We start from the raw sequence: 10,716 nt of genomic DNA on the forward strand, positions 1-10,716 counted from the left end.
AAAAAAAAAAAAAAATCTGCTGCAAAAGACCTCTTTCAGGTGCTGAAGAGCAAAGACATCTCCTTGAAGACTAAGGTGCACTTGACACAAGCCATGGTATTTTCAATTACCTCATATCCACGTGAGAGCTGGACAACGAATAAGGAAGACCGAAGAAGAGTCAATGCTTATGAGTTGTGCTGGCGAAGAATGCTGAAAGCACCACGGACTGCTAAAAGAGCTAACAAATCTGTCCTGGAGAAAGTGCAGCTAGAATATTCCTCAGAAGTGAGAATGCCCAGACTTTGTCTCACCTACTTTGGTCATATTCTAAGAAGGGACCATTCCCTGGAGAAGGATATCATGCTTGGTAAAGTGGAGGGTCAACGAAAAAGGGGAAGGTCCTCAACAAGATGGATTGACACAGTGGCTACAATGATCGGCTCAGGTATACCAGAGATTGTGGAGCTGGTACTGGACCAGGCAGTGTTTAGTTCTGCTGTACGTAGGGTCACTATGAGTTGGAGACAACTCGACAGCACCTAACAACAACAATAAATCAACATGGCACTGGACACATTAACAATGGCAATGAGGGAGATGATACAAATAACACAAATAAGAAATGAAGTAAGTGATGTTTCAACAGAATCAACAGAAATAAAAAAGATGACAATACAATACTATGAAAAGCTGTACTTCAAAAAAATTTGAAAAGCTAGAGGAAACAGACAAATTTCTAGAAACACACTACCGACCTAACAGATTGAAGCAGAAAATTTGAACATAACCATATCAAAAGAAGAAACTGAAGAGGTCATAAAAATTTGCAACACAAAAAAGCCCTGGCCCACACAGCTTCACTGGAGAACTCTAGGAAATATTCAGAGAAGAGCTGATACCAATTCTACCCTAAGTATTCCAGAACAGAGAAAAGGATGGAATACTCCCAAATGCATTCTATGAAGCAAGCATAACACTGATACCAAAGCCAGGCAAAGACACGACTAAAAAAGAAAATTATAGACCAATATCCTTCATGAATATAGATGTAAAAGTTCTCAACAAAATCCTAGCTAACAGAATCTAACATCTTATCACAAAAATAATGCATCATGACCAAGTGGGATTCAAACAACTATATAAGGTTGGTGCAACACTTAAAAAGCAACCAACATAACCCACCATTATAAATAAAATAAAAGAACCATATGATCATATCAATAGAGAAAAAGTATTTGATAAAATCTATCATACCTTCTTCATAAAAACTCTCAGCAAAATAGGAATAGAAGGGAAATTCCTCAACATAATTAAGGCCATATACACAAAACCACAGGCAACATTATTCTCAATGGAGAGGTACTGAAAACACTCCTCTTGGGAATGGCAACCTGTTCTTGTTACCGAGTGCTGCTCTGAAAAGAATACACCACAAATGGATGGCCTTAACAAACAGGAGTTTATTCTCTTACAGTTTGGAGGCTTTAAGTCCAACTGCCAAGCTCTAGGGGCTGGGTGAAAGAACCTCGGCCTTGGGCTTCAGCTCTGCCTCTTGCTTCCAGCCCACTGAAGCTAGAAGCATCTCTTTACTCAGGCAGCTCTGGCTGCTGAGGCTACAAAGCCCAAGATCGGCAAATAAAATGGCACAGTCCCGATGCTACCAAACCACATGGCAGGCCATTAATTCAAGTTCACTGTAAGTCCCAAGATCAGCAGAACATGGCAGGCTGCTGAACAATGACACGGCTACATGCAGGGTCCAAGAGTGCCATAAGCTAGAGACCATTCCCAAAGCTGCTTTTTATATATGGGAAGCAGACCACATACCCAAAGGCAGCTACTCAGCTGCTCACAGTAGATTTCATCATGAAGTTGAGTACCAGTCTCATGGGGAATACTACAGCCAGCTGCCCAGCCACTCAAGCAGGCCTAGCCAAGTTGACACACAAACTTAACCATCACAGAACCAGACAAGGATGCCCTTTATCACCACTCTATTGAATACTGTACTGGAAGTCCTGCTCAGAGCTATAAGGCAAGAAAGGGAAATAAAAAGTATGAAAATTGGTAAGGAAGAAGTAAAACTATCCTTACTCACAGATGGTATCATCTTATACACAAAAAACTCCCAGAAACTCACCAAGAAAGCTACTGGAACTAATAGAAGGATTCAACAAAGTGGTGGGATACAAGATCAACATACAAAAATCTGACAAGATTTCTTAACTAACAACAACAACTAACAAAAAGTAACAACTAACAACAACTAACAACTAACTAACAAACAGAAATTAGGAAAGCAGTACCACTTACAACATCTACTCAAAAGACGAAGTATATGGAATAAATCTAACCTGAGACACAAAAGACCTATACAGAGAAAAACTACAAAACAGAACTAGAAGAAATCAAAAGAGACCTACATGAATGGAAGACTGTATCACACCTATGGATAGGAAAGACTTAACAATGTGATAATGTCAACGATACCCAAAGTGATCTACGGATATAATGTAATTCTTCTCCAGATTCCATAATCATTCTTTAGAGATGGAAAAACCAGATCTACATGAAAAGGAAAGAAAGCCCAGATAAGCAAAGCACTACTGAAGAAAAAAAAAGTTATTAAGCCCTATAGTTCCCAATCTCAGAACCAACTATCCTTTATAGCCATGGTAGTCAAAGCACCTTTATACTGATACAACATTAGACACATAGACCAACAGAAGATAATTAAGAACCAAAGTAAATCCATCCACCAATGGACAGCAGATCCTTGACAAAGGGCTGAAATCCATTAAATGGGGAAGAGAAAGTCTGTTTAATAAATGATTCTGGCAAAACTGGATAATCGTGTGAAGAAAAATGAAAGAGGATCCATACATCACATAAACAAAAACAAACTAACTCAAGGTGGATCAAAGACCTAAATAATAAAACCTAAAACTATAAAAATCAGGGAAGAAAGAAAGTAGCAGCGGAATCAATTAGGGGATCCTAATTTATGGCAAGAAGCTCTGGTAGCATAGTACCTAAGGCACTTGACTGCTAACCAGAAGGCTGGTGGTTCAAACCCACCAGCCACTCCTTGGAAGGAAGGTTGGGCAATCTACTTCCGTAGTGATACTGCCTCGGAAACCCAAGGAGGGGTCACTATGAGTCGGGTCCAACTTGATGGCACATAACAACAACAATTTATGGCATAAACAGTCTCTCAAGGAGAAGTAAAAACTTCACAGACAGTAGAAAATAAACTAGATGACTGGGATTTCCTAAAAATTAAACACTTATGTGCATCAAAAAACTTCTCTAGATGAGTAAAAACAAAACTTACAAACTGGGAAAAAATTTTGGCAGTGACATACCACACAAGGAACTAATCTCTAAAATTTATATAAAACTTCAACAAAAAGACAACTAATTCAATTTTAAAATGGGCAAAGGACATGAACAAATACTTCACCAAATAAGACATTCAGGCAGCCAACAAACGTATGAAGAATTCCTCATGACCTTTAGTTATTTTCAGCAGCCGGAACAGGTAAGGTGGGCAGGGGAGAGCCCCCAGGCTGCAGGGAGCAGCAGCAGACAGGGCTGGCAGGAACAGGGAGGGGGTAGCCCAGGAAGTGAGTGGAGCAGTTGCAACAGCTAAGGGAGATGAACTTGTCTGTCAGTTTGTTGTACTGGGGTGGCTGATGTGTTGCTGTGAGGCTGGAGGCCGTGCCAGCAGGGGTGGCCATGGTGGACCAGTTTTGGTGGAACTTCCAGACTGAGATAGACTTGGAAGAAGGAAGAGGCCATCCACTTCTCAAAGAACCGGCCAGTGAAAACCTTATGAATAGTGGTGTAACACTGTCTGATACATTTCTAGAATATTTTATGAATAGCCCTGAAATGTTGTCTGACACAGTGCCAGAAGATGAGCCCCTTGGGTCGGAAGGCACTCAAAATATAACTGAAAAAGAGCTACCTCATCAGAGTAGAGCCTACCTGAATGATACGGATAAAATGGAGCTTTTGGGGCCTCCATTTGCTAAAGTGACTCAATATGAGAAGAAACAGCTGCAAACATCCATTGATAATAAAAACATGGAATGTACAAAGTATGAATCTAGGAAAACTGGAAGTTGTCAAAAATGAAATGGAACACATAAAGATTGATATCCTAGGCATCAGTGAGCTGAAATGGAGCGGTTTTGGCCATTTTGAGTCAGATAACCATAAGATTTACTATGCCAGGAATGGCAAATTTAACAGGAATTGCATGGCATTCATCATCACAAAGGATGTTTTAAGATCTGTCCTGAAGTACAATGCTGTCATTGATAGGATAATATCCATACACCTACAAGGAAGACCTGTTAATACGACTATTATTCAAATTTATGCATCAACCACCAAAGCCAGAGATGAGGAAACCAAAGATTTTTACCAACTCCTGCAGTCTGAAACTGACCAAACATGCAATCAAGATGTGCTGGTTATCACTGGTGACTAGAAATGCAAAAGTTGGAAACAAAGAGAATCACCAGTAGTAGGAAAATTTGGCCTTGGAAAGAGAAATAATGCTGGAGCCAGAACAAGGCCAGGAGGTGACTGTGGAACTGACCATCAACTGCTCATCTGCAAGTTCAAGTTGAAGTTGAAGACAATTAAAACAAGTCCACAAGAGCCAAAATACGACCTTGATAATATCCCTCCTGGATTTAGAAACTATTTAAAGAACAGATTTGATGCACTGAACACCAATGACCAAAAACGAGAGAAACTGTGGTTGACATCAAGAATATCATCCGTGATGAAAGCAAAAGGTCATTAAAAAGACAGGAAAGGAAGAAAAGACTACAAAAGTGATGTCAGAAGAGACTCTGAAACTTGCCCTTTAACACAGAGTAGCTAGTGCAAATGGAAGAAACAAGATAAAAAGAGCTAAACAGAAGATTTCAAAGAGCACCTCGAGAAGACAAAGTCAATTATAGTGAAATGTGCAAAGACATGGAGTTGGAAAACCAAAAGGGAAGAACACACTCAGCATTTCTCAAACTGAAAGAACTGAAGAGGAAATTTCAGCCTTGAGTTGCAATACTGAAAGACTCTATGGGCAATATATTGAATGATGCAGGAAACATCAAAAAAAGATGGAGAGAATACACAGAGTCACTGTAACAAAAATAACTGGTTGATGTTCATCTATTTCAGAAGGTGGCATATGATCAAGAACCAATGGTACTGAAGGAAGAAGTCAAAGCTGCATTCAGGAAAGTGGCGAAAAGCAAGGCTCCAAGAATTGACAGTATACCCACTGACATGCTTCAACAAACAGATGCCGCACTAGAGGCACTCACTAGGCTATGTCAGGAGATTTGGAAGACAGGTACCTGGACAACTGACTGGGAAAGACCCATATTTGTACCCATTGCAAAGAAAGGTGGTCCCACAGAATGTGGAAATTGTCGAACAATATTGTTAATATTGCACGCAAGTAAAATCTGACTAAAGAAAATACAAAAACGGTTATAGCGGTATATTGACAGCGAACTTCCAGAAACCCAAGCTGGATTCAGAAGAGGTCATGGAACAAGAGCTATCACTGCTGATGTCAGATGGATTTTGGCTCAAAGCAAAGAATACCAGAAAGATGTTTACTTGTGTTTTATTGACTAAGCAAAGGCATTTGATTGTGTGGATCATAACAAAATTATGGATAACACTGAGAAGAATGGGAATTCCAGAACACTCCACTGTGTTCGTGCGGAACTTGTACACAAACTAAGGAGGCTGTCGTTCAAAGAGAACAAGAGGATACTGTATGATTTAAAACCAAGAAGGGAGTATGTCAGGGTTGTATCCTTTTGCCATACTTATTCAATCTGTATGCTGAACAAATAATCCGAGAAGCCGGATTATATGAAGAAGAACATGGCATCAGGATTGGAGGAAGACTCAGTAACAATCGGTGTTATACAGACGACACAACTTTGCTCACTCAAAGTGAGGATGACTTGAAACCCTTACTGATGAAGACTGAAGACTACAGTCTGTAGTATGGATTACACCTCGATATAAAGAAAACAAAAGTTCTCACAATGGGACCAATAGCAGCATCATGATAAATGAAGAAAAGATTGAAACTGTCAAAGACTTCGTATTACTTGGTTCTACAATTAACACCAATGGAAGCAGAAATCAAAATATCAGACATCATATAGCACTGGGCAAATCTGTTGCAAAGGACCTCTTTCATCTTTCAAGTGCTGAAGAGCCCAAGATGTTTCCTTGAAGATTAAGGTACGCTTGACACAAGCCATGGTATTTTCAATTGCCTCATATGCATATGAAAGGTGGACAAGGAAAAAGGAAGACAAAAGAAGAGTCAATGCTTTTGAGTTGTTGTGTTGGTGAAGAATACTGAAAGTACCATGGACTGCTAAAAAGAATTAACATAGCTGTCCTGGAAGAAGTGCAGTCGGAAAGCTCTGTGGAAGCAGCAAAGACCAAATTTTGTCTCACCTACTTTGGTCATGTTGTAAGAAGGGACCAGTCCCTGGAGAAGGGTATCATGCTTGGTAAAGAGGAGGGATGATGAAAAAGGGGAAGGCCCTCAATGAGATGGATTGACACAGTGGCTGCAATGATGGGCTCAGATATAGCAAAGATCACAGGGCTAGCACAGGACTAGGCAGTGTTTAATTCTGCTGTACATGAGGTTGCTATGAGTTGGAGATGACTCAACAGTACCTAACAACAACATCAGTTATTTGAGAGATGCAACTTAACACAACAATGTGATATCGTATCATCTTATCCTGGCAATAAAAGCATTGATCAAGAAAACAGGCAATAGACATGAGTTTCAGTAAGATGGCGGAACGGGCAGAAAGACTGCACAGACCCTCTTCAACAAAGAAAAGGGGAACCAATTAACACAGATACAGAAGATAATCCTGGAACACTGAACCTTGAAGGGAAGGATATAGAAGTGGACTAAACTCTAGTAGAAAAAGTTGCATGAAAACACCAAAAATGGAGACATATGAAGCTGTGGTCTGGCAGCGATCCTGATGACACAGACAGCTTGGATATTGCCGAGTGGTGCTAGGACCTAAGAATTAACCTAAAATGCAGGCCTGCTAGCAAGGGACTGCAAGGAGGACTGTTCGGGTGGCTGGGGAATAAAGGAGAGGCAGCGAAGAGAATGGTGGGCTCAGCTGTGGACTTTTGCCTGTCCGGAGGGCACAGCCATTTTGAATGTTTACAAGCGACTTGGCCATTTTGGATATTTAAAGCAACAGGGTTCTCCCAGATGCCAGGAGCTTAAGAACAGACTCTACTCACCAGTGAACCCAAGGACATTCCGGACCTGGATGACTGGAAAGGTGTGACACTCCCCTTGTTACTCTTATACTCCACACCTGCTTGGTGAATGGAGGTGCGGTTATCCCCCACTCCCACCCACCTTCTAGGCCCGCAGGAACTCCATTCCAGTCTGTGTGCTATGATGGAGCCTGGGTGCCCTGGACAGCCCTCTGCTGATTTTTTGTTTTTTCTTTCTTTTTTCTGTTTCTTAGTTTGCTTATTTTTGTCTGTTTTAAAACTACTACTATTATTATTATTGTCATTTTTACTATTATTCTTTATTCTTCCCCTCCGATGTCCTAGTTTTCAGCTTTTTTTCTTTTTCCTGTTCCTGGTTGCAATTTTTTTTTTTTTTCCTTTCTCGTGGTTAACCCTGTTCCTTGCTATTCTTTTTGCATTTTTCCCATTTTTTCTTCATTATTCTCCTTCTCTGCCTTTGATCCCTTAATGCCCTGTCCCCAGATATTGTAGGTTGCCCAGATATTGCAAGGATTATTATTTTCTTCTTCTTCTTTTTCCCTATTTTATTTTTTTGGTTACTGTTCCTGTGTCATTACACGGTGTTTTTTTTTTTCTATATGCTTTTATTTTTTTGATGATTATTCAAATGTAATTTTTGTGTAAAGGAGGGGAAGACAGCAACAGTCCCCATTCGACACAACTAGAGCCACACATCCTGCAACTTCACTTACTGACTCAGAGCCACCACCTCCTTCTCCACCAATGGGACAATGATAAAAAGCCACCAAGAAGAGCCTGAATCACACTTGGCTGCTCTTCACAAACAGTTAACAGAGATCTAAATACAACAATGCCACGATGTCTTGGAGACAACAGATCATCACAGTCCACACAAAGCAGCAAGATAAAGTGGTAGAAACAAGGGAACAGGATAGAGAACCAGAACACATTCCTGAGGAAGAAGCAGCATTGGAACTCACTGATAAGGAATTCAAAAAAATTATATTTAACTATCTCCAAAGGATTGAGAGACAGACAAAAGAAAACACAGATAAAACCCTGGAAGAATTTTGGAGGAAAACACAATTAAAAAATGACAAAATAAATGAAAAATCAGAAATGATTCTAAATCCACAGATAAATATCCAGAAGATTAATACTAAATTATCAGAAATAGATAACACATTGAAAGGGCAAAGGAGTAGAACTGATGCAATGGAAGACAGAATTAATGAGATTGAAGACAAATAACTGAATACTTCTTTGGAAAGGGATAAATCAGAAAAAAGATCAAAACAAAATAAAGAAAGCCTAAGGTTCATGTGGGATACCATTAAAAGGAATAACTTACATGTCATTGGAATTCCAGAACAGGAAGAGAAAAATAAAACTGAGAAAATTGCCCAAGATCTGTTGGGGGACAACTTCCCTGATATGATCAAAGATGAGACTAGATCCCTTCAGGAAGTCCAGTGAACCCCAAACAGGATAGACCCAAAAAGAAAACCACCAAGACATATCATCATCAAACTTATCAAAACCAAAGACAAAGACAAAATCCTGAAAGCAGCATGGGAAAAAATTAAGTTAATAAGCTCTGCTTTCTCAGCAGAAACCATGCAAGCGAGAAGGCAATGGGATGGTATATATAAAACCCTGAAAGATAAAAAGTTTTCAACCAAGAATTATATACCTGGTAAAACCGTCGATCAAATATGATGGTGAAATTATGAGATTTCCATATAAGCAGAAACTAAGGGAATTTGTTAAAACCAGACCAACCTTACAAGAGATACTAAAGGGAGTCCTTTGAACACAGAACTAAAAATAGCAAATAAAAACTGACCATTTATACACATGATGACATAACCCAGAAACCACAGCTAAGGACATATCCAAAGTGAAATGAGTTTACAAGATTGTAAACAGGGAACCAGAGACATCAACTGGCAAGGGAGGACAACTAAAAACAAAAAGAGGGAAAAATACTTTGTAGTTATAGAACTTGTAAATGGTGAGGAAGTCAAGAGAGTTGCAATACAGAATGGACTGTTCTAACCTCGGGGAGAAAATTATAAATCACAGGATAACCTCAAAGAAAAATGATAAACCTTCAAATCACAATAAAAAAGAAGACAAGAACAAATATCCAGCAAATACTAAAACAGCAGCAACAAAGGAAATGATAACATGATTCATAAACATAATGAGCTCAGCACAAAAACTAATATGGAACAAAGAAACCAGGGACATCATGAAAAAACAAATAACAAAATGACAGCAACCAATTCATACTTGTCAATAATTACAGTGAATGTTAATGAATTAAATGCACCACTCAAGAGACAGAGAGGTGCACACTGGATGTTGTTGTTGCTGTTGTTATTTGCCGTCGAGTAGGACCCGACTCACAGTGACCCTTACTTGAGTTTCTGAGGCAGTATCACAATGGAAGTAGATTGCCCAACCTTTCTTCTGAGGAGTAGCTGGTGGGTTTGAACTGCCAGCTTTCTGGTTAGAAGTCAAGTGCCTTAGGCACAACGCTACCAGAGCTCTGACAGATTGGATAAGAAATCAAAACACATCAATATGCTGCCTACAAGAGACACACCTTACAGACAAAGACAAAAATGGACTAAAAAATCAAAGGTTGGAAAAAGATATATCAAGCAAATGGCAACCATAAGAGAGCAGGAGTGGCAATATTAATTTCTGATCAAATTGATTTTTAGACAAAAATGACCATATGAGACAAGGAAGGACGTTATATAATGATTAAAGGATCAATTGGACATGAAGATATAACCATAATAATTATTTATGGTCCCAATGAAAGAGCTCCAAAATATATAAATCAGACTTTAAAAGAATTGAAAAGTCAAATAGATGACCACACAGTCATAGTGGGAGACTTTAATACACCCCTTTCAATGAAAGACAGAACTGCAAAGAAACTCAACAAAGATGCAGAAGAGCTAAACAATACAATCCACCAACTTGACCTTATAAAGATCTACAGAGCACTTCACCCAACAGCAGCACAATATACATTCTTTTCCAGTGCACATGGAACATTTTCCGGGATAGACCATATGTTAGGCCATGATGCAAGCCTTAATAAATTTAAAAACATTGAAATACTGAAAAGCACCTTCTCAGATCATAATGCTATCAAATTAGAAAACAACAATAGGAAGATCAATGGAAAAAGAGTAAACACATGGAATCTGAACAACAGTCTCTTTAAGAAAGACTGGGTAAAAGAAAAAATAAAAACTGAAATTCAAAAATTCCTTGAATCAAACGAGAATGAAAACACAACATTCCAAAATCTTTGGGACACAGCAAAAGCAGTGATCAGAGGCCAATTTACAGCAATAAATGCACATATCAAAAAAAGAAGAGAGAGCCAAAATC

General features: G+C 39.1%; 1 protein-coding gene across 1 annotated transcript in view; it reads right to left on the reverse strand.

Annotated features, from left to right (window-relative positions):
• The window catches only part of GTF2F2 (general transcription factor IIF subunit 2), a 265,374-nt gene that overhangs the window by 104,107 nt on the left and 150,551 nt on the right, over nucleotides 1–10,716 (reverse strand). The window lies entirely within an intron of this gene.

This window comes from Orycteropus afer, unplaced genomic scaffold, assembly GCF_000298275.1.
Source record: "Orycteropus afer afer isolate SDZICR_OR568_19922 unplaced genomic scaffold, OryAfe1.0 scaffold00194, whole genome shotgun sequence".
NCBI lineage: Eukaryota > Metazoa > Chordata > Mammalia > Tubulidentata > Orycteropodidae > Orycteropus > Orycteropus afer.